Here is an 18,813-nt window from a genome sequence, read left to right as displayed (position 1 = left end):
AGCTTTTGGGTCAAGCAGGAAACAGGTCCAGCAACAGTAACAAAGAAATGTAATTCCTACATGCAGAAAAATAGCAGGCTTTTCACATCCTAACAAGAGGTTAATTACAGTCACATTTGCACTAATGGGGTGAAAAAAGAAAAAAAGAAAAGCATGGAATAAAGGAAATATCATATGAATCCTGATAGCGCATTATAACCTCCCTTAACTAACAGCACTGGCTGCATTTTAGAGTGAACTCCACAAGAAAGCATTTCAGACGTCAAAATTAAAAACTAAAAGGTCTACTACATAACCTCTGAGGATGTGCATTCCACTTCCTGGGAAATAGCTGCTTTTTTCTCCCAACCCAACAACATTGTCAAAGGCAATTTGTGAGAGAGGAAAAAAAAAATTCTTAGCCTCTAAGTAAAAACTTCAGTCTAACAGGTCAACATAAAGTTGAAACCAAATCCACAGAATAATATTCTTAAAGCTCTAAAACTAAAAAGACTTTTAGCTGTCAATTTCCAAGGGTTTTTTTTTAATTTGTTGAATATTATGAATTGCACATTTTCTCTGGAGGACATTGCCCACTTGGCTTTTCCAGTAATATGATATGTTGCAGTGAATTTTAGAAGGAAATCAAAATTAGTTTCTCCTGCTCATCATCATAATCCATTCAGAAAAGACTACCTCAAGTCAAGACTACCTCTTGTACTTCATTAGCTTTAGAAGCTCCAGCAAATCTGATATTCCTTAAGCTCATGCATTTGACTTTTTATAGCTTTCCAGTGTTTATGTTGCAATGTCCCTAGCAGTTATTTCGACTTCACTTCCAAAATGAAATGGCTCTCTTTAGAGAGAGATAAAAACACCATACAAGAGTACATTTATGTGAAACAAATCAATGAAAGCAAGAAAAATTCAATGTTGACCCCAATGGCTGGGATCTCTTTACGCCACTCTTGTCAATGACATGACCTCAACTTGTTAAGGAGCATCCTGTACTTCTCTCCTTATGAATCTGACCAAGCAGTATATGTTTTTCGTGTATACTTCAGCTTCTTCCCATTATCACTGTAGATGTTAAATACGTTTCTCATTTTATTAATGACTCAGTAAAACAAACCCTGAAGGCCCATAAATTAGTCAGACTTGAAAACGTTTTTGGTGGAGATCTTCAGAGGTACAAAGATGGTTGCAAAAATCGTCATTAGAGTTTTGCAGAATCCTTGGAGGCCTGATTATCATAACCCTGTGATATTACTATTCCCTCTCTCACCTCGCACCCTCCGGTCCTTATCTAAGCATTTTAAATTTCCAGAGATCATGTAATTCAGATATCTAGGTGAATATAGGTAAGATGCTGATGGACTTGAGAGACTTACTCCACACCAGCACAAACGAAGGCTCCTTTACAATACACCTGAGAAACTTGCTTTCAAGTCATCCAAATAATGTGCCTGACTAGAGATGTTTGAAGTGTAATAAGATGGTAAAAGTTATACAGATTCAGCATGGAAGTTCTCAGAAAACAAACACATTCATCTGTTCCACTCAGTGGCTCCTGGGGACCGTGCTCAAATCCTGGTTGTGCTGACTACAGCCAACACTTTATTTCTTTCGGTTAAGCTCCTTATGCAAAAGTTTACTTCTGGGGAGGAAGGTAAGCAGTTATATTCGAGACTGGCTTTGGAGACCACTTCAAATGCAGAGGTCCACAGTTGTACGCATGCAACTCCCATTCATATCAATGAGAGCAGGACATTCACAGAGGACTTAATATTTATGTTTACCAATTATTCCCTTCCTAATTGATTAGTGTATTTATTCTGCTAAAGGTACTGTTAATAGAAGGGATGATGCAAATTATCCTAATAAAAATGTCAAAAAAGATAAGAGGAATGTAAAGCATTAATTTTTATAAAGTACTTTTTGTGGGTTCTCTCTCATTCTGATCAGTTTCATATTTCTTAATAGAGTGCAAAGCATTGAAATAGGAGGTTTTCTATGTGGTAAATAAACTTTAGTGTTTGTGGAGTTTCATCCTTTGAAAGGACACCGTCATCTACTTTTTCATCATTTTATTTTGGTTTACTCTTTGTTGGTTTTAATACTGTCTTAGAAGCCTGAGAATAACATTTTCTGTCTGTACTGTTCATGTCCTTTGCCATTTGGCCAATCATTAACTGATTTCCTGCCTTTCTTATGGATTTTAAAATTCACATGATGTGTTTATATCCCTCTTTGTGCACAAGCTTTATCAGTGCTGCAAGGACAGCTTTGAAAATAATGTTGTTAGTTAACTGTTGAAGAACCAAGGGAGGAGGGAAGGGAGAACCATCAGAGAGAGAGAGAGAGAGAGAGAGAGAGTGTGTGTATAATATAAACAGTGGGGGTTAGTGTGTGTGTTTTTAATTCCCAGCAGTGGTATGATAATACCATAAGTCAATGGAAATTTTGTTTTTTTAAAACACAATAGCTATTTAGACTCCTGCAGCTATTTTCAATCTACAACAAAATCAAGGAGGATCAAATTTTAGGCCTTAACTACTTGGCCATGTCCCTTTAATTATCCTTCATTATGAAAATTAGCATACCACAAAATGTAGTCCTGACTAGCTGTAGTTCTGATTAGCTGTAGTTTTAAAGCTTTAGGTTTTATCGTAAATATATTTTATGAAATGGGAAGATTTGTTGGAACAGTAAGAGATTTCAACCCATGCTGAGAAATTGGAAAGATTAATTTTACTCTACAAATTCTCCGCAATTTTTTTCAGAGTATAACTGCTGAAATATAGCTTTACAATAATTAACAGGATGAGTAACACTATAGGAATTCGCAAAAAGAAAAGGAGTACTTGTGGCACCTTAGAGACTAACAAATTATTTGTTAGTCTCTAAGGTGCCACAAGTACTCCTTTTCTTTTTGCGATTACAGACTAACACGGCTGCTACTCTGAAACTATAGGAATTGTATTTGTGGTGCGACATATGCACCTAAAGTTACTAGAAGCACCAAAAATGTGTCAATGTAGCGCACACAACCTGTGGTACATTATTCTTTAAGACATCATGGGGATTTCAATTTTGCTACAGACAGAATCATTTTGTTATGAATATAGGTCCAGAGTCTGCCACTCTTCCACAGGATGGGTAGCACTTTACTCCACTAGTCCCACTGAAAGCAATGGGATTACTGTACTATCCCACCCTGAGTAAAGATGGCAGCCTCCAGCCCGTAGTCTGCTGGGAGTGGGGAGAATGCCACTTACACAAGAAAACACATCATCTGACTTGTCCAAACCATTTGCCTTAAATCAATGACCATTATGGCAAAATTTTAATTCCTCCAAAACATTATCTCTGGGCTGGATTCTTTCACCTTTACCACACTGTGTAGTATCCTATTACATCAGGAGACCCACTGAAATTAATGGGATTCTTCACCGCGTAAGATACTGCATAATGTGACTTAGGCTACGTCTACACTTGGAGCTAGGGATGTTATGCTCGGCTCATGTGGCTATTTTCACGTTAGTTCTCATCGAGCTAGCATGATAAAAATAGTAGTGTAGCCACAATAGTATCAGCAATGAATGGTGGCACAGCCTAGCCACGCTCAGTGCAAACCTTCCTGGACTCTTTACAATACTCAAGGTAGCCCATGCCACCATTCACCACTGTCCATATTATTGCAGCTACACTACTATTTTTACCATGCTAGCTCAATGAGAGCTTGCACAAATATGTCTACGTGAGATGTAGACGAAATGTGGCAGAATCTAGCTTTCTATGCAGTTAAATTGCTTGCTGAAATGGAATACAGATTCAGATGTGCTACCAAACAAGAATACAAATCACAGCTCACAAGTCAAAAAGCATGAAGTAACTTTGATGAGTTGACAAGTTAATTAACAGATACCCAAAAAGGTCTGACTGGTACAAACAAAACATTTTAGTCCATTGATTTAATATCTTCATCAGATCGATTACCACATTTTTTTTTAAATCTCAACAGAGAAACATGCAACCTATATAACTCAAAATTGATGCCTTAATTAAGCAAATTAGAGTCTCAATGTACTGCAATGCATTTTGGAAATATTTTTGAGACACATCAGGCCAAAGTTCAGGTTGCTTCACTCACTTGTACTACTGCCACAAAAAATTCCAAACATAATATCCTGAGTCCTTGTAACTTATAGACATAAGGTAAACTTTTCCAAAGTGCCTAAAGGCGTGTCTACATTGCAATGAGAGGTGTGACTGCAGCTCAGGTAGTAGGAATATCCGCACTAGCATTAATCTAGCTAGCATGGCCATAAATATCAGCAAAACTCCAGTGGCATGGGGTTCAGCGCAGTTTAGGAATGTAAGTACATACCCAAGGTTTGGGGCAGGCTTGCATAGCCCTTGCTGAGGCCCAAATTCCCTACGGTTTCATTGCTATTCTTAGCTGTGCTAGATAGATTAAAGATAGCATGGGTATGCCTACCCAATCTGCAATCACACTTCCAACTGCAATGTAGACCTACCTTAGAGGACTTAGGCACTTAAGTCACATTGATTTTTGGTGAGACCTAGGCTCTTAAGGGACATATTTTTAAAGGTAATTTAAAATCATTTAAAAATATGATCCTACATGCCTAAGTCACTTTTGAAAACGGGAGATGGGCACTTTTGCAAATGTTACCCATACTTCATTACTCCTTATTTATCCCCATTATTCTTGCACCAAACAGCATACAAACTTAAAGTCCTTTGAGAATTGACTGGATCTAATAGTTTTCCCCTACTACCACTTATACTAATCTTGGAAGTGTACCAGGCCCAATCCCACAGTCCTTATGCATGCAAAACTCCTACTGGACCAGGCCTGGTGTTCAGCTTCCCCAGTGTTGCCTTTAATGTACATTCCTACCTTTCTCCTCTGCATGTAATTATAGGCCACCATGCACAGAAAAGCAGCATGGGGAACAACCAGCACTAGACTGTCTCCTAGATTACTGGGAGCTCCTTAAACCAACCCCTGAGGCACCACAGTGAAGCACGTAACTACAGTCTTTATTGGTCATGTCCATGCTGTAAGAGTATTCACATAATATTCACTAAATTCCCGAAGTCCTCTCCTAGCATGCACTGGATTAAACACAAAATTTGGGATGGATTTTTCTGGGGGTAAGTGACACAAAGACCTGTTGCCAAGGGATCCCTTGTTCCTTGCAAACAACTCTCAGCTCAGACCTGACAAACTCATTATACCAAATGCATTTCTGACAGGATAACTATCCATAAAGAGTAACATGTAAGGTATGTACAGAAAACTCGTAGCTTGTCAAGCCTCGTACCCGTTGTGAGACATAGATAAGGGTAATATTTAAGGAACAGTGTATTTATATTGAAAGTATGCTTTATGGACTTGGTGTAGAGATTGATCACCAAGGGGTAATGTGCCATTCAAGCAAGAGGGAGTTGTCACCCCTCCTTGCTCAGCTGGTAAGATAATGCAATGTTCTATTGTCTACCCTTGCCACATCCAGAGCAGTTAATGGAAAACCATCAGACAATGACAAACACACAATCAAAACCACATAAAGGTAGAAAAGAACTCTACAGCAAGGCAGGGGTTTGCCCTGCCTATGAATAGAAACATAAGACTTTCACTATAACAGCTTGCAGGGAAAGACATTATATCCTGTCCATATATCCATTATATCCATTCACTGTGTGGAAACCCCTGGCTGGAGGTAGATGCTTTCATGAACTTCAACTTTTGGTTCCTGGTAGAAACCAGCTAGCTCTTCAACAGACTTGACTTTGGAGGGAAATCTACTTTATTAGATAGGAAAGGTAGCTATTGATAAATGTAGACCCAGGTTTGCATTTTAGGTTTTGTTTTGTGGCCATTTATTTCCACCACTCTCTCTTGTTTCTAGTTCAACCCCTATTCTTTCTTAAATAACCCTTTTCTTGATTTATTTTAAGTGCTTATAAGTGCTGTGGTGGTTTGCAGGAGCAGTGGTTTAAGTTAAATTGGTCAACTGGGTGCACTGCTCCTTTGGGAACAGAAGATCTGGAATTGTGAGTAGCCAGTGTCTGGGACTGGATATCACAGGAGAACGATTCAAGAAGGCTTGGTGGATGGGATGGACCTACTATTACGATTCAAGACAAAGGCCTGGTCTACAATACAGTGTTAGGCTGACGTAAGGCAGCTTATGTTGACCAAATTACATCAGTGTACACACAACAGCCTTGCTCCTGCTAACGTAAGTGCCCACTACACCGACATAATAATTTCACCTCCATGAGAGGAGTAGGGCTTATATCCATATAGCTAGGGCAGGGGTCCTCAATGTGGTGCTTGTGGGTGCAATGGCGCCCGCTAGGGCAGTTGTTTGCACCCAGAGGATACCGCGCTGCTGAAATGCCGCCGCCGAGTGCGGCTGCCGGAGAACCACCTGCCAAAATGCCACTGAGAAGCGTTGCCATTTCTCGGCAGCATTTTGGCGGTGGCGCTTCTTGCTGCTGCAGCTTCTCGGCAGCATTTTGGTGGCAGGGTGTTTGGCACCCGCCACAGTCTTTTGGGAATAGGAATGTGCTATTCCCACAGAAAGGTTGGGGACCACTGAGCTAGGGCAACTCAGCGTCCCTGTAGACACTGCATGACTTACATCTACTGGCTGTCAGTGGAGTCATGAAATTGACAAGAATGCCAGCTCCTCAGCCGGTGCCCAATCTTCTTTCCAAGCCAGGCTGCCACCCAGGCTCCCGGCTCAGGCTGCTGCGGGGAGTCCGGTTGCCCCCCCTCTTACTAGAGGCAGAGTAACAAGATGACTCACAGTTCTGGCAGACTCACAGAACTCTCACAAAAAGAAAAGGAGTTCTTGTGGCACCTTAGAGACTAACAAATTTATTTGAGCATAAGCTTTTGTGAGCTACAGCTCACTTCGATCGGATGCATTCTGTGGAAAATACAATGGGGAGATGATTTATATACACAGAGAACATGAAACAATGCGTGTTATCATACACACTGTAAGGAGCGTGATCACTTAAGATGAGCTATTACCAGCAGGAGTTGGGGGAGGGAGGAAGAAAACCTTTTGTAGTGATAATCAAGGTGGGCCATTTCCAGCAGCTGACAAGAACGTCAACTCAATGCCCCTCTGCCATGTACATTGGTCAAACTAGACAGTCTCTACGTAAAAGAATAAATGGACACAAAGCAGACGTCAAGAATTATAACATTCAAAAACCAGTTGGAGAATACTTCAATCTCTCTGGTCACTCGATTACAGACCTAAGAGTGGCTACTCTTCAACAAAAAACTTCAAAAACAGACTCCAACGAGAGACTGCTGAATTAGAATTAATTTGCAAACTGGATACAATTAACTTAGGCTTGAATAGAGACTGGGAGTGGATGGGTCATTACACAAAGTAAAACTATTTCCCATGTTATTCCCCCCCCCACTGTTCCTCAGACGTTCGTGTCAACTGCTCCCCTCTGTATTTTCCACCAAATGCATCCGATGAAGTGAGCTGTAGCTCACGAAAGCTTATGCTCAATTAATTTGTTAGTCTCTAAGGTGCCACAAGTACTCCTTTTCTCTTTTCTGACGATTCTAAAGTCCTGGTCAGGTATTGAAGCAATATCCCCCAGGACTCAACACACACACGAGCAGGGAAATCTGAGAAGCATGACAAAAGCATTATAATAAGCCTTCTCAAAGCAACGTGTGCACTCAGGAAGTTTAACAATTCTCTCAAAATGGACTGCTATTGTGAAATGGGCAGTACTCTAAAGAGGAAAAAATGTTGGAGCCATATATTTAGGGTTAGATCCTACAACTGAATCCACCTGGATGCAGGAGTTTGCCCACATGGATTCAATTATAGGATCTGGTCCTTCATAAGGATTATTCACAGAGGTATCACATCTGAAAAGCAGACCAAAAGTGTTGTTTGTGTGCAGTGTTTTAAAATCATTTCATAATTAAGCACAAGACATGACAGACATTTACTGACAGTTATTGCAGCACTCTCTGGATGTATTATTAAACCCAAGATGAGACACTCAAGGCCAAGTGACTTTAATCACCTTACAAGTGCAAAAATGCCTTAGATATGCACAGCCTGAAAATATGTGGGGATATTGAAATAATTTGTAAAGTGATAATCTTACTTGGGGATTATTCACAATGGTTGACATGTTAATTAGACAATCAGAAAAACTGTGTGCATGTCTTTAATAGTGTCCTGGAAAAAAAAATTAGTTTGTTCCCTTTTTTCTGCCCTTACCCTTCCCCCTCATGATGTACAAGATGAATTCCCTCCCCCAACCCCCACTTGCTCTTTACATTAGCAATATCAAGTCTGATATTTCCTGTGTTGCTGGAAATCTTTCTTCATGGACCGAAACATGTGAATTGGGACCTTTTGAGACTTTACTAGGAGAGGTGGGAATGTTGAATATCCAACAAGAGCTTTTCTTCCAGCTGTTTTACATGTTTGAGTTATACAAACTTTAACAAAACCAAACAAAAAATCCACAGTTTTTAACTATCTGAGTTTCATTTCACGTTTTCTTTAATATCATAGTTCTACTAGCACTGCAGTCATTCCTTGCATCTTCCAGGAAAAACAGGCGAGACGCTGCTTCAATTTCTAATTCAAAACCCAAGCAGATGAAATAGCTTACATGCCTTTATAAAGAAGTAAAAAAAGCATAGACTTTTTTTTTTCCTTTGAGATTCACTTCTAAGCCACTTCAAAATCATAGTAGTTTCCTGAACTAGATAAACAGAACGGAAAAATACATCTCTTGCTGGAATAACTTCAGTGCTTTAGGATGTATTAAAAATGTCTCCATATGTAATTCAGGTGGTGTTTACCATTTCTTAGTAGACTCAGCCAATCTTCCCCTGCAGAGCTAAAAGGGGAGAGGGGTCACATAAACGAACAGCAACTCCAGAACAAACACTGCACCAAAATTAGAGCCCACTTCTTCAGAAAGTAGCTTATGGAGGCTGGCAAAGGACCCTTATGAACAAGGGACTTCTTCCTCTGAGCAAGTCTTAACCACAGTTTTGGAACTGGTGCTGAACACAGTACAGTTAAACCATGTACACCTCTATCAATACTGACCCATGATCTTCTTTCATTCTCAATTTATGGGGCTGATCTTACAGAGGGCATATCAACAACTGACTTGTTATAATATATTAACACATTAACTAACACAACTGTAAATTCTTTGGTAGACAGGACATGAAAGTAGGCATAAGCATGACTAGCAACTCACATCTGTCTCCTGGAACAAACATTTGTGTGGTGTCTTCACTAGAATTTACAATCATATTAGTTAACAAGTTATTAGGTATGATTAAACATTCAAGTTTAGCAATACCTTGGGGTAAAACTTGCTTGAATTCAATGGGAGTTTTGCCTGAGTAAAAATTATAGAATTTGACCCCATGTAGTTGCATGCCAAGGTGTAGAAGCTTCATTTCAGTTACAGGGTGATAAAAACAGCTTTTACTATTAGAACAGAGTTCTAGTGAAATAAATTACACTTGAAGAGTTAACAAATAGCCGACCTATGTGCTTCCAGTTGTGCAAGAGCAAAACTCTTAATGTCACCAAAGCTGTCCAGAGTCGCAATGTAGTTATTTACAGTTTACCACTAGGGTTCCCAGGCCTCCGGTTTTCGGCCGAAATCCCGATCGCAAAGGGACTCTGGCAACTCTGGTCAGCACTGCTGACCGGACCCTTAAAAGTCCGGTTGGCTGCTAGCAGCAGGGCAGGCAGGGTGCCTGCCCGACCCCAGCAGCTCCTGGAAGCGGCTGGCATTTCCCTCTGGCTCCTAGGTGCAGGGGCGGCCATGGGGGCTCCATACACTGCCACTGTCCCGAGCGCCGGATCTGCAGCTCCCATTGGCCAAGAACCTGAGGTAAGCCTCACCTGAAGTCTGCACCCCAAAACCCCTCCTGCGCCCCAAGCCCCTCCCCCAGCCTTGAGCCTCCTCCCACACCCAAACTCCCTCCTGGAGCCCATACCCCAAACCCTCTTCTGCACCCCAACCTTCTGCCCCAGCCCATACCCCCTCCTGCACCCAAATTCCCTCCCAGAGCCCGCACCCTCTCCCGCACTCCCAACCTCTCGCCCCCCCCGGAACCCCCTCCTGTACACCAAACCCCTCACCCTGACCCCACACCAGAGCCTGCACCCCCAGCCAGAGCCCACTACCCCTGCACCCCAAGCCCCTACCCCAGCCTGGGGCCCCCCCCCACACCCCAACCTCCTGCCCCAGCCCATAGCCCCCTCCTGCACTCCAAATCCATCGGTCCCAAACCAGAGCCCACTCCTGCACACCAAGCCCCTCAACTCCACCCCCACCCCAGAGCCCTCACCCCCTCCCACACCCCAACTCCCTTCCCAGCCCAGAGCCCTCTCCCGCACCCTGAACCGCTCATCTCTGGCCCCACCCCAGAGCCCTCACTCCCAGCCAGAGCCCTCACCCTCTCCTGTACCCGAACCCCCAGCCCGGTGAAAATGAGTGAGTGATTGAGGGTGGGGGAGAGTGAGCAACAGAGGGAGGATGGGGGATGGAGTGAGAAGGGGTGGGGCCTCAGAGTAGGGGTGGGGCAAGGGTGTTCAGTTTTCTGCAAGTAGAAAGCCTGCAACCCTATTTACCATTTAAACTTCAAATGAGGTTTTAACGCCCGGCATCATAAGGGAGTTAAAAGCCATAGCTCCTCAAGGGAAAGGAGAGATCTGCAATTAAGATATTATAGACAGCACAGTGAACAAAGTCTTCAATGGGGCCAACTGATTTCTAATTTATCAACACACACATATATCATTTTATGTAAAATAATGAAAATTTATACCGCACTAATTGCAGGTGGAAAGCATCTAGTGCAGCAGTTCTCACACTTTTGTACTGGTGACCCCTTTCACATTGCATGCCTCTGACTGCGACCCTCCTTATAAATTAAAAAACACTTTTTATATATGTAACACCATCCGAAATGCTGGAGGCAAAGCAGGGTTTGGGGTGGAGGCTGACAACTCGCAACCCCCTGAGGGGTCCCAGCCCCAGTTTGAGAACCTCTGATCTAGTCCACAACAACGAAGGCTTTCCGATTTATATGAGATTCCATCAAACGAAAGGTCCATGGAAATGGAGACCCCACTCATTTTCAATACATTTTGTCTGAATTTAAATATGCATCTGTTCACATTCCTATTTAAAAAAATGCAATCAACAACAAAAAAGAGAGGAATATACCCGAAAAGGAGAAGAATCAAGCATTGCAGTGGGCATGCAAAGAGTGCCCGGGGAAGCCACACAACAGCGAGTGACAATCAGAGCTCCCACCCTCAGCCAACCCTCAAAGAGCAACACAAACACTTCTCAGCATTTTACCCCCGGGACAGGTTTTGAGTGGACCCTGCGGCAGGGTATTATGTGGTGCCCCTATAAACTTCCCCTTGCAGCCTGGGGTGCTCAGAGCCGTCGAACCAAACCCCTGTATCTAATGGAAAGCACTGCAAGCCAGGGGGTGTGTCAGCACCCCCAGGCCCAGCACCTCTGCCTTGCAGTCCCGGGGAGGAGGCGGAAGAGCGGCTGAGAGGCGACACCTCCCAAAAGCTCAGAAGGAAAAAACCTGACTGGACTCTGGGTGCTACTGCTGCTGGCGCCTCTGGTTTGGCCCGGGGCAGAGAGGAGGCGGCTGGGCTGTGCCCGGAGCCTGCAGACGCTCCGAGGAAAGCGTTAGTGGGGGATTTCAGCTCACACGCGCCTTGAGCTGCCAACTCCAGGGGACTGACCGAGTGCGAGCTAAAAGAAAAGGAGGACTTGTGGCACCTTAGAGACTAACAAATTTATTAGAGCATAAGCTTTCGTGAGCTACAGCTCACTTCTGTAGCTCACGAAAGCTTATGCTCTAATAAATTTGTTAGTCTCTAAGGTGCCACAAGTCCTCCTTTTCTTTTTGCGAATACAGACTAACACGGCTGCTACTCTGAAACGAGTGCGAGCTGGCGTCCAAACAGCCGCTCTTTGCTCCCGCTCCGTAAAACAACCGGCAGGGGACCCCCACCCCCACCGCCACCCACTTGATTGAAGTTGCTGACTCCTTTCTGCTCAGAAACCAAACGGGGGCTAGGGAGCCCCTCCGCAGTGCTCGCTGCTCGCAGCCGTGCAGGCTATTAGCGAGCCTCCCGGGCAGCCGGGAGACGAGAGAAAAGGCTCGGGGAGGGGGGGGGGCACAGAAAGTTCCTGCCGCCGCGCCCAGCCCCCCGTCTGCCCCCAGCCCCGCCACACGCGCTGCCGGGCAGCGAGGAGGAGTCGGAGCGCGGCGATCGCCCCCGCCCCCCCGGAGAGCGCATGGGCTTGGGCACGGCTGGGCTCCATCCTGCCGCCAGCCGCCACCCACTGAGCTCACGGGGATCGGGGGCTCCCAATGCCCATCACACAAACTTCATCCTGGCCCGGGGGGCACTTTACTCCCCCCCGCTCCGCACTGGCCGGTACCTGGGGGAAAAGCTGCGGCTGGTGGATGCATCAGCCGGGAGCGCAGGCGCCTGCCCCACCACAGACACCCCGTGCACAGCGCCGGGCTCCCACTTGGCGGCTGGCTCCGAAGGTCCCAGCAAAGGAGGGCAGGGCTCCGGCTGCCGCGGGGAGGGGCCGCCCCGCCGGGAGCTGCAGCCCGATCCCGGCTGGCCGGCGGCAGGTGCCTGCTGGAGCCCGCGAGCGAGCGACTGGGTCCCTCTCTCCCGGCTCCGCGCAGGGGCGGGAGCTGGCGCCGCCTCTCCCGCGCCGGCAAGGCGGCCCCGCCGAGCACCCGAGGCCCGCGGGCGGCTCCCCCAGCTGGTGGGCGCGCGCCGCCCCCCGGAGTGGGGCCCGGGCGGGGGTGGGCTGAAGGTCCGGGAGCGCTCGGGGGCGGGGCGAGGCGGGGCGGGTCCCGCTTAGCTTCACGTTCCTCCCGCCGGCTGGGCGCTGGAGCGGCTCCCTGGCGCCGCCTGTGACCCTGGCCGTTGTTCCCCTCCGAGACGCGGGAGCGGAGTTTGCTGCGGCTGCCACGAGGCGGGTAGGGGCAGAGACGTTGCGTTTTGCTCGGCGGGGTGAGGGAAGGTGACGTCTAGCATCGGCCCCGCCGGTGACCGATCCCGCGCCAGCTTTACTGTGGGGACCCCCGGCGGCAGCTTCTGCCCTTGTGTAACCCGGGCCGGGGCCCGCTTTGAAATTCGACCGCCCCAAACCAAGACGGGGTTGGTTGCTCTTTGCGCCGTAGAGGGCAGTTTCGCCTTTAAATTGTGCCAGAATCAAAGTTGACCCCTGCATAAACGTTTTGATTCGGAGGCAAAACGTCTGTGACATTTCAAAACAAAGGGCCTACAAGGTACATGGTATATGGTCAGGTTTCAGAGGAGCAGCCCTCTTAGGCTGTATTCGCAAAAAAGAAGAGGACGACTTGGGGCACCCTAGACACTAACACATTTATTGGAGCGTAAGCTTTCCTGAGCGACAGCTCACTTCATCGCATGCATTTGGTGGAAAATACAGAGGGAAATGCATCCGATGAAGTGAGCTGTCGCTCAGGAAAGCTTATGCTCTAATAAATGTGTTAGTCTCTAAGGTGCCACAAGTCCTCCTTTTCTTTTTGCTCCAATAAATGTGTTAGTCTCTAAGGTGCCCCAAGTCCTCCTGGCATATTGTCACTCAGCGTTACATTGAGGGGCTCAGATTCCGCTCTCCGTTCGGCCCCGTGTCACTCCACAGCAGTCGAACTACTCCAGATTAACACCAGTAAAGCCAAGCAGCATCCCCTGGTTAAAGTACTGCCCTAGGACTGGGAACACCTGAATTCAATTTCTGCCTCTATCAGCGACTTCCTGTGTTACCCTGGGAAGTCACACTTAACCTCTCCCTGTCTGATTTACCTCTCTGTAAAATGAGAAGAATGTTTCCCTACCAGGGTATTGTGAGGAAAAAATTAATAGTATTTGCAATGAATTTTGACAATACAGCAATAGTATAAGATATAAGGACCTAGACAGCTGTACCTATGTTCTCCATGCATATTCAAATGTATATACTTTCAAATGATTGAATTTGACAAAAATAAAATATCCTATAATGAATATAAGTGAAACACCTTTAATTTAATACATTTGCAAATGTTAACTATCTAGGGTTTATCCAGTGAATAGATGTGTCTTATTTATGCAGTTCATTTCTTTTCAATAAGTTTTGAATCCTTTTATATAGTCAGTATATAATAGTTTGGATTTTAAGTAAATACATTTGGCCAGCAATTAGCCCCTATTACAGTTGAACTCCTTTTGGCATTTTGAGACGTATATATTTTTGAGATCATCTATCAATCATGTGCAACTACAGCTTAAGTGGTGTAAAAATGTAAATAAAATAAATAAGTATATAAATCTGCCCAACAAGTTTAGAATTTTTTAACATTACAAATAAAATGCATCCTAGTATGTACATAAGAAACCTGACAGGACTTGGCTCCACCAATACATTGCAGAATATTAGATGGTACCTGACACCTGTTATAAAACGTCTGCCCAGTAAACATGAGAGACAAGAATTGCTCAGGTTTCAGAGTAGCAGCCGTGTTAGTCTCCGCAAAAAGAAAAGGAGTACTTGCGGCACCTTAGAGACTAACAAATTTATTTGAGCATAAGCTTTCGTGAGCTACTGGATGCATCTGATGAAGTGAGCTGTAGCTCACGAAAGCTTATGCTCAAATAAATTTGTTAGTCTCTAAGGTGCCACAAGTACTCCTTTTCTTTTTAAGAATTGTTCAGTAGAAATTGTTCCAGTCTCTCCAGTAAATGAAAAGGAGTACTTGTGGCACCTTAGAGACTAACAAATTTATTAGAGCATAAGCTTTCGTGAGCTACAGCTCACTTCATCGGATGCATTTGATGAAGTGAGCTGTAACTCACGAGAGCTTATGCTCTAATACATTTGTTAGTCTCTAAGGTGCCACAAGTACTCCTTTTCTTTTTGCGAATACAGACTAACACGGCTGCTACTCTGAATCCAGTAAATGAGATGCAGTTAGGGTTAGTGGAGTTTTGGGGTATGATTATATATTTACTCACAAGACTGGGAACATATGAAAAGCAGTGTCGTAACACCTTTCATAATGCATGAAGGCCCCAGTCATGCAATCAGGTGTATATGAGTGGAGCCCTAGGAAAATGCAGAGCCTTGCTGGTATCAATGGGGCTTCCCAGTGGATATAAAGGTATGGCCACCTGGCTCCAGTTGCAGGATTGGGCCACATATTTCTAAAGCACAATGCAAGTATACAACAAAAATATGTGATTTTTAAAAATAAATCTCATTGATAAATTCCTGGATATTTTATTGATACTTCTTGCATGTAGATGTTACATTAGATTTTCTTTAGTTTATAAGTACCTTATTTTTCCAAATATATTTTAATTATATTTATTGTGACTTCACTTATCTCTTTTGCCAGTTTCTTCAGCTTTCCTCTATGGCTACTATCTGGTTCTGTAATTTTGTCAGTCTTTAGGTAATTTTAATTTATTTACTATATATTCTAGCATAATCCCAATTTGTTTCAGTATTTCCTTCTTCCCCAGTAAAATTCCTGGGTGGTTTTGGTATGCGTCACACATTTGCCTTTTAAAGACTAGAGTAAATAATTCATTATTATTATTATTATTATTATTTTAGCATCATCTACCTCTTCAGTCAGTAAATCATCTGTGAGAATAGAGGAACATAGGAATTGGTATATTGATCAGACCAGTCTGTCTAATCCAGTATCTTGTCTCTGCCAGAGAAAGGTGCAAAAATCCCTACAATGGACTGCTATGGAATAACCTATTCATAGAACTTTCCTCCTAATCCTCCTATAACAGTTAGTAGTTGACTTACAATCTTAAGCATGAGGTTTTTTTATCCCCTATAATTTTTTTATCCTATCTAAAGTAATTGTGCATGTTCTCATTATTCATATAAATGTCTTATCCTCTTTTAGAATATTACTTAGTTCTTAGGACACAATCCAACCAGTTCCACTGGTAACTTTATATGTTGTGTTAAAAGTGTTTACCAGTTTTAAATTTGTTGCCTTTCAGTTACTTTTATTTTTATTATGAATAAGGATAAATTGGAGCACCTAATAAACCTCCTTTGTATTTTAATGCTCCATTTTCAATTTCCTTATCATGCCTCCTAATTTTATTTTGTGTCTGCTCCGGATGAGTCATATGCCTATTGACTTAACACTCATCATGACTTCAGTGGAAATGCAATCGGGCCCTCAGTTTTTGCAGATACCTCTAATTTATTTTAAAGACTTTTTGCACTTTTATTTTCATCCACCTTAGCCTTTTTTATTCTACTCTGTTTATTACTAGATAGCACACTTAACCTGGGACATATATAATTTAGCAGTGAACTTTTTCCATTTTCCTGTTTTGCCCTTCCCCATAGTTGCTTTATTCCATTCAGTTTCACCTAACACTAAACTGTATTTCTCCATTATCTTTTATTGTTTCTCTAATTTTGTCTCATTTTAAGTCCTAACTAGTAATTTAATTAGAATATGGGCAGTTTCATACTGGCATGACCCTGGTTACTTCAGTGGCATTATTACTGATTTACACTGGTGTAAATTGCACTAAGTAAGATGAGAAGCCTGTCCCAGGAAATTAACTATGACAATTGCTTAAATCCCGAACAAGACCTCCCTAAGGGTGTGTTTCCTGCCCTACCTTCATGTTTCCAGGCTCTTTCTTGTCAAGGGGGCTGGAGCACATGATTTATGAGGAGGGGCTGAGGGAACTTGGATTATTTAGTCTGCAGAAAAGAAGAATGAGGGGGGATTTGATAGCTGCTTTCAACTACCTGAAAGGGGGTTGTCAAGGTTCCTTCCCCACTCTGAACTCTAGGGTACAGATGTGGGGACCTGCATGAAAACCTCCTAAGCTTACTTATACCAGCTTAGGTTAAAACTTCCCCAAGGTACAAACTATTTTACCCTTTGTCCTTGGACTTCCACTGCCACCACCAAACGTTTAACCGGGTTTATTTTTGAGAAAGCGTTGTTTGGAAACGTCTTTCCCCCCAAAATCCTCACCAAAACCTTGCACCCCCCCTTCCTGAGGAAGGTTTGATAAAAATCGTCACCAATTTCCATTGGTGACCACAGACCCAAACCCTTGGATCTTAAGAACAATGAAAAAAGCATTCAGTTTCTTACCAGAAGAATTTTAATAGAAGAAACAATAAAAAGAATCACCTCTGTAAAATCAGGATGGTAAATACCTTATAGGGTAATTAGATTCAAAACATAGAGAATCCCTCTAGGCAAAACCTTAAGTTACAAAAAGACACAAAGACAAGAATATCCATTCTATTCAGCACAGCTTAATTTTCTCAGCCATTTAAAGAAATCATAATCTAACGCATATCTAGCTAATTACTTACTAAGTTCTAAGACTCCATTCCTGTTCTGTCCCCAGAAAAAGCATCACACAGACAGACACAGACCCTTTGTTTCTCCCTCCCTCCAGCAATGAAAGTATCTTGTCTCCTCATTGGTCATTGTGGTCAGGTGCCAGCGAGGTTATCCTAGCTTCTTAACCCTTTACAGGTGAAAGGGTTTTTCCTCTGGCCAGGAGGGATTTTAAAGGTGTTTACCCTTCCCTTCATTTTTATGACACGCACCCGAAATCACAGATAGGGTGAAACGCTGGCTGGGATTTCCTCCTGGAGCTCTAGGAAAAAACAGAGTTAATAAGACACACACACCTCTAAATATACTACCAAGTATATAAAGACTAACAATATTTTCCACATCTCAAGGACGATTTTAACCAGTTGATTCTGGAAAACTTTCACGGGAGAGTGCATCAGCCACTTTGTTAGCAGCTCCTGAGATGTGTTGGATGTCAAAATCAAAATCTTGGAGAGCTAAACTCCACTGAATAAGTTTTTTGTTATTTCCCATGGCAGTACGAAGCCACCGTAGCGCAGCATGGTCAGTTTGCAGGTGGAAACGCTGTCCCCAAACATATGGGCGTAGCTTTTCCAGAGCGTAGACAATGGCGTAACATTCTTTTTCACTGACTAACCAGTTGATTTCCCTCTCAGACAGTTTTTTGCTGAAAAACACTACAGGGTGGAATTCTTGATCCAGTCTTTCCTGCATTAAAACTGCTCCCACACCACGCTTGGACGCATCCGTGGTTACTAGGAACGGGTTGTCGAAGTCTGGGGTCCTTAGTACAGGGTCAGACATGAGTGTCGCTTTAAGTTGGTTAAAGGCCTTCTGACACTCTTCGGTCCACTGAACGGCATTTGGCGGTTTCTTTTTGGTTAGGTCTGTCAATGGGGCGGTGATTTTGCTGTACTGCGGTACAAATAGTCTATAATAACCAGCCAAGCGTAAGAAGGATTGAACCTGTTTCTTTGACTTGGGGACAGGCCACTTTTGGATAGCATCCACTTTGGCCTGTAGGGGGTTGATAGTTTCTTGACCCACCTGGTGTCCAAGGCAAGTCACTCTGTTTAGGCCTATTTGACACTTCTTAGCCTTAACAGTTAGTCCTGACTCCCTTATGCGCTCAAAGACTTTTTCTAGATGTTCCAGGTGTTCTGCCCAGGAATCCGAAAATATGGCCACATCGTCAAGGTAGGCAACTGCATATTCTCCTAATCCCGCTAGGAGACCATCTACAAGTCTTTGGAAGGTGGCGGGGGTATTCCGCAGCCCAAAAGGGAGTACATTAAATTCATACAGCCCAA

At 43.7% G+C, this 18,813-nt stretch overlaps 1 protein-coding gene and 1 long non-coding RNA gene across 3 annotated transcripts in view; one reads left to right on the top strand and one right to left on the bottom strand.

Moving 5' to 3' along the window:
* Positions 1–12,874, bottom strand: part of KCNG2 (potassium voltage-gated channel modifier subfamily G member 2) — an 81,910-nt gene extending 69,036 nt beyond the window's left edge. The window contains exon 1 of one of the 2 annotated variants that reach the window (XM_038391061.2): positions 12,529–12,874. The gene's annotated coding sequence lies outside the window, so the exon portion shown is untranslated. The remainder of the gene's footprint in view (positions 1–12,528) is intronic. The other variant, XM_043508252.1, reaches the window with a different exon arrangement.
* Positions 12,875–13,274: 400 nt separating this feature from the next.
* Positions 13,275–16,205, top strand: LOC122458747. The gene is made up of 2 exons (XR_006278968.1): positions 13,275–13,399; positions 15,733–16,205. It is a non-coding gene; the product is annotated as an uncharacterized LOC122458747 (long non-coding RNA).
* Positions 16,206–18,813: the final 2,608 nt, after the last annotated feature.

The sequence above is a fragment of the Dermochelys coriacea genome, chromosome 2 (genome assembly GCF_009764565.3).
Source record: "Dermochelys coriacea isolate rDerCor1 chromosome 2, rDerCor1.pri.v4, whole genome shotgun sequence".
In the NCBI taxonomy this organism is placed as follows: domain Eukaryota; kingdom Metazoa; phylum Chordata; order Testudines; family Dermochelyidae; genus Dermochelys; species Dermochelys coriacea.
This window is presented reverse-complemented; position numbering and strand designations above follow the sequence as displayed.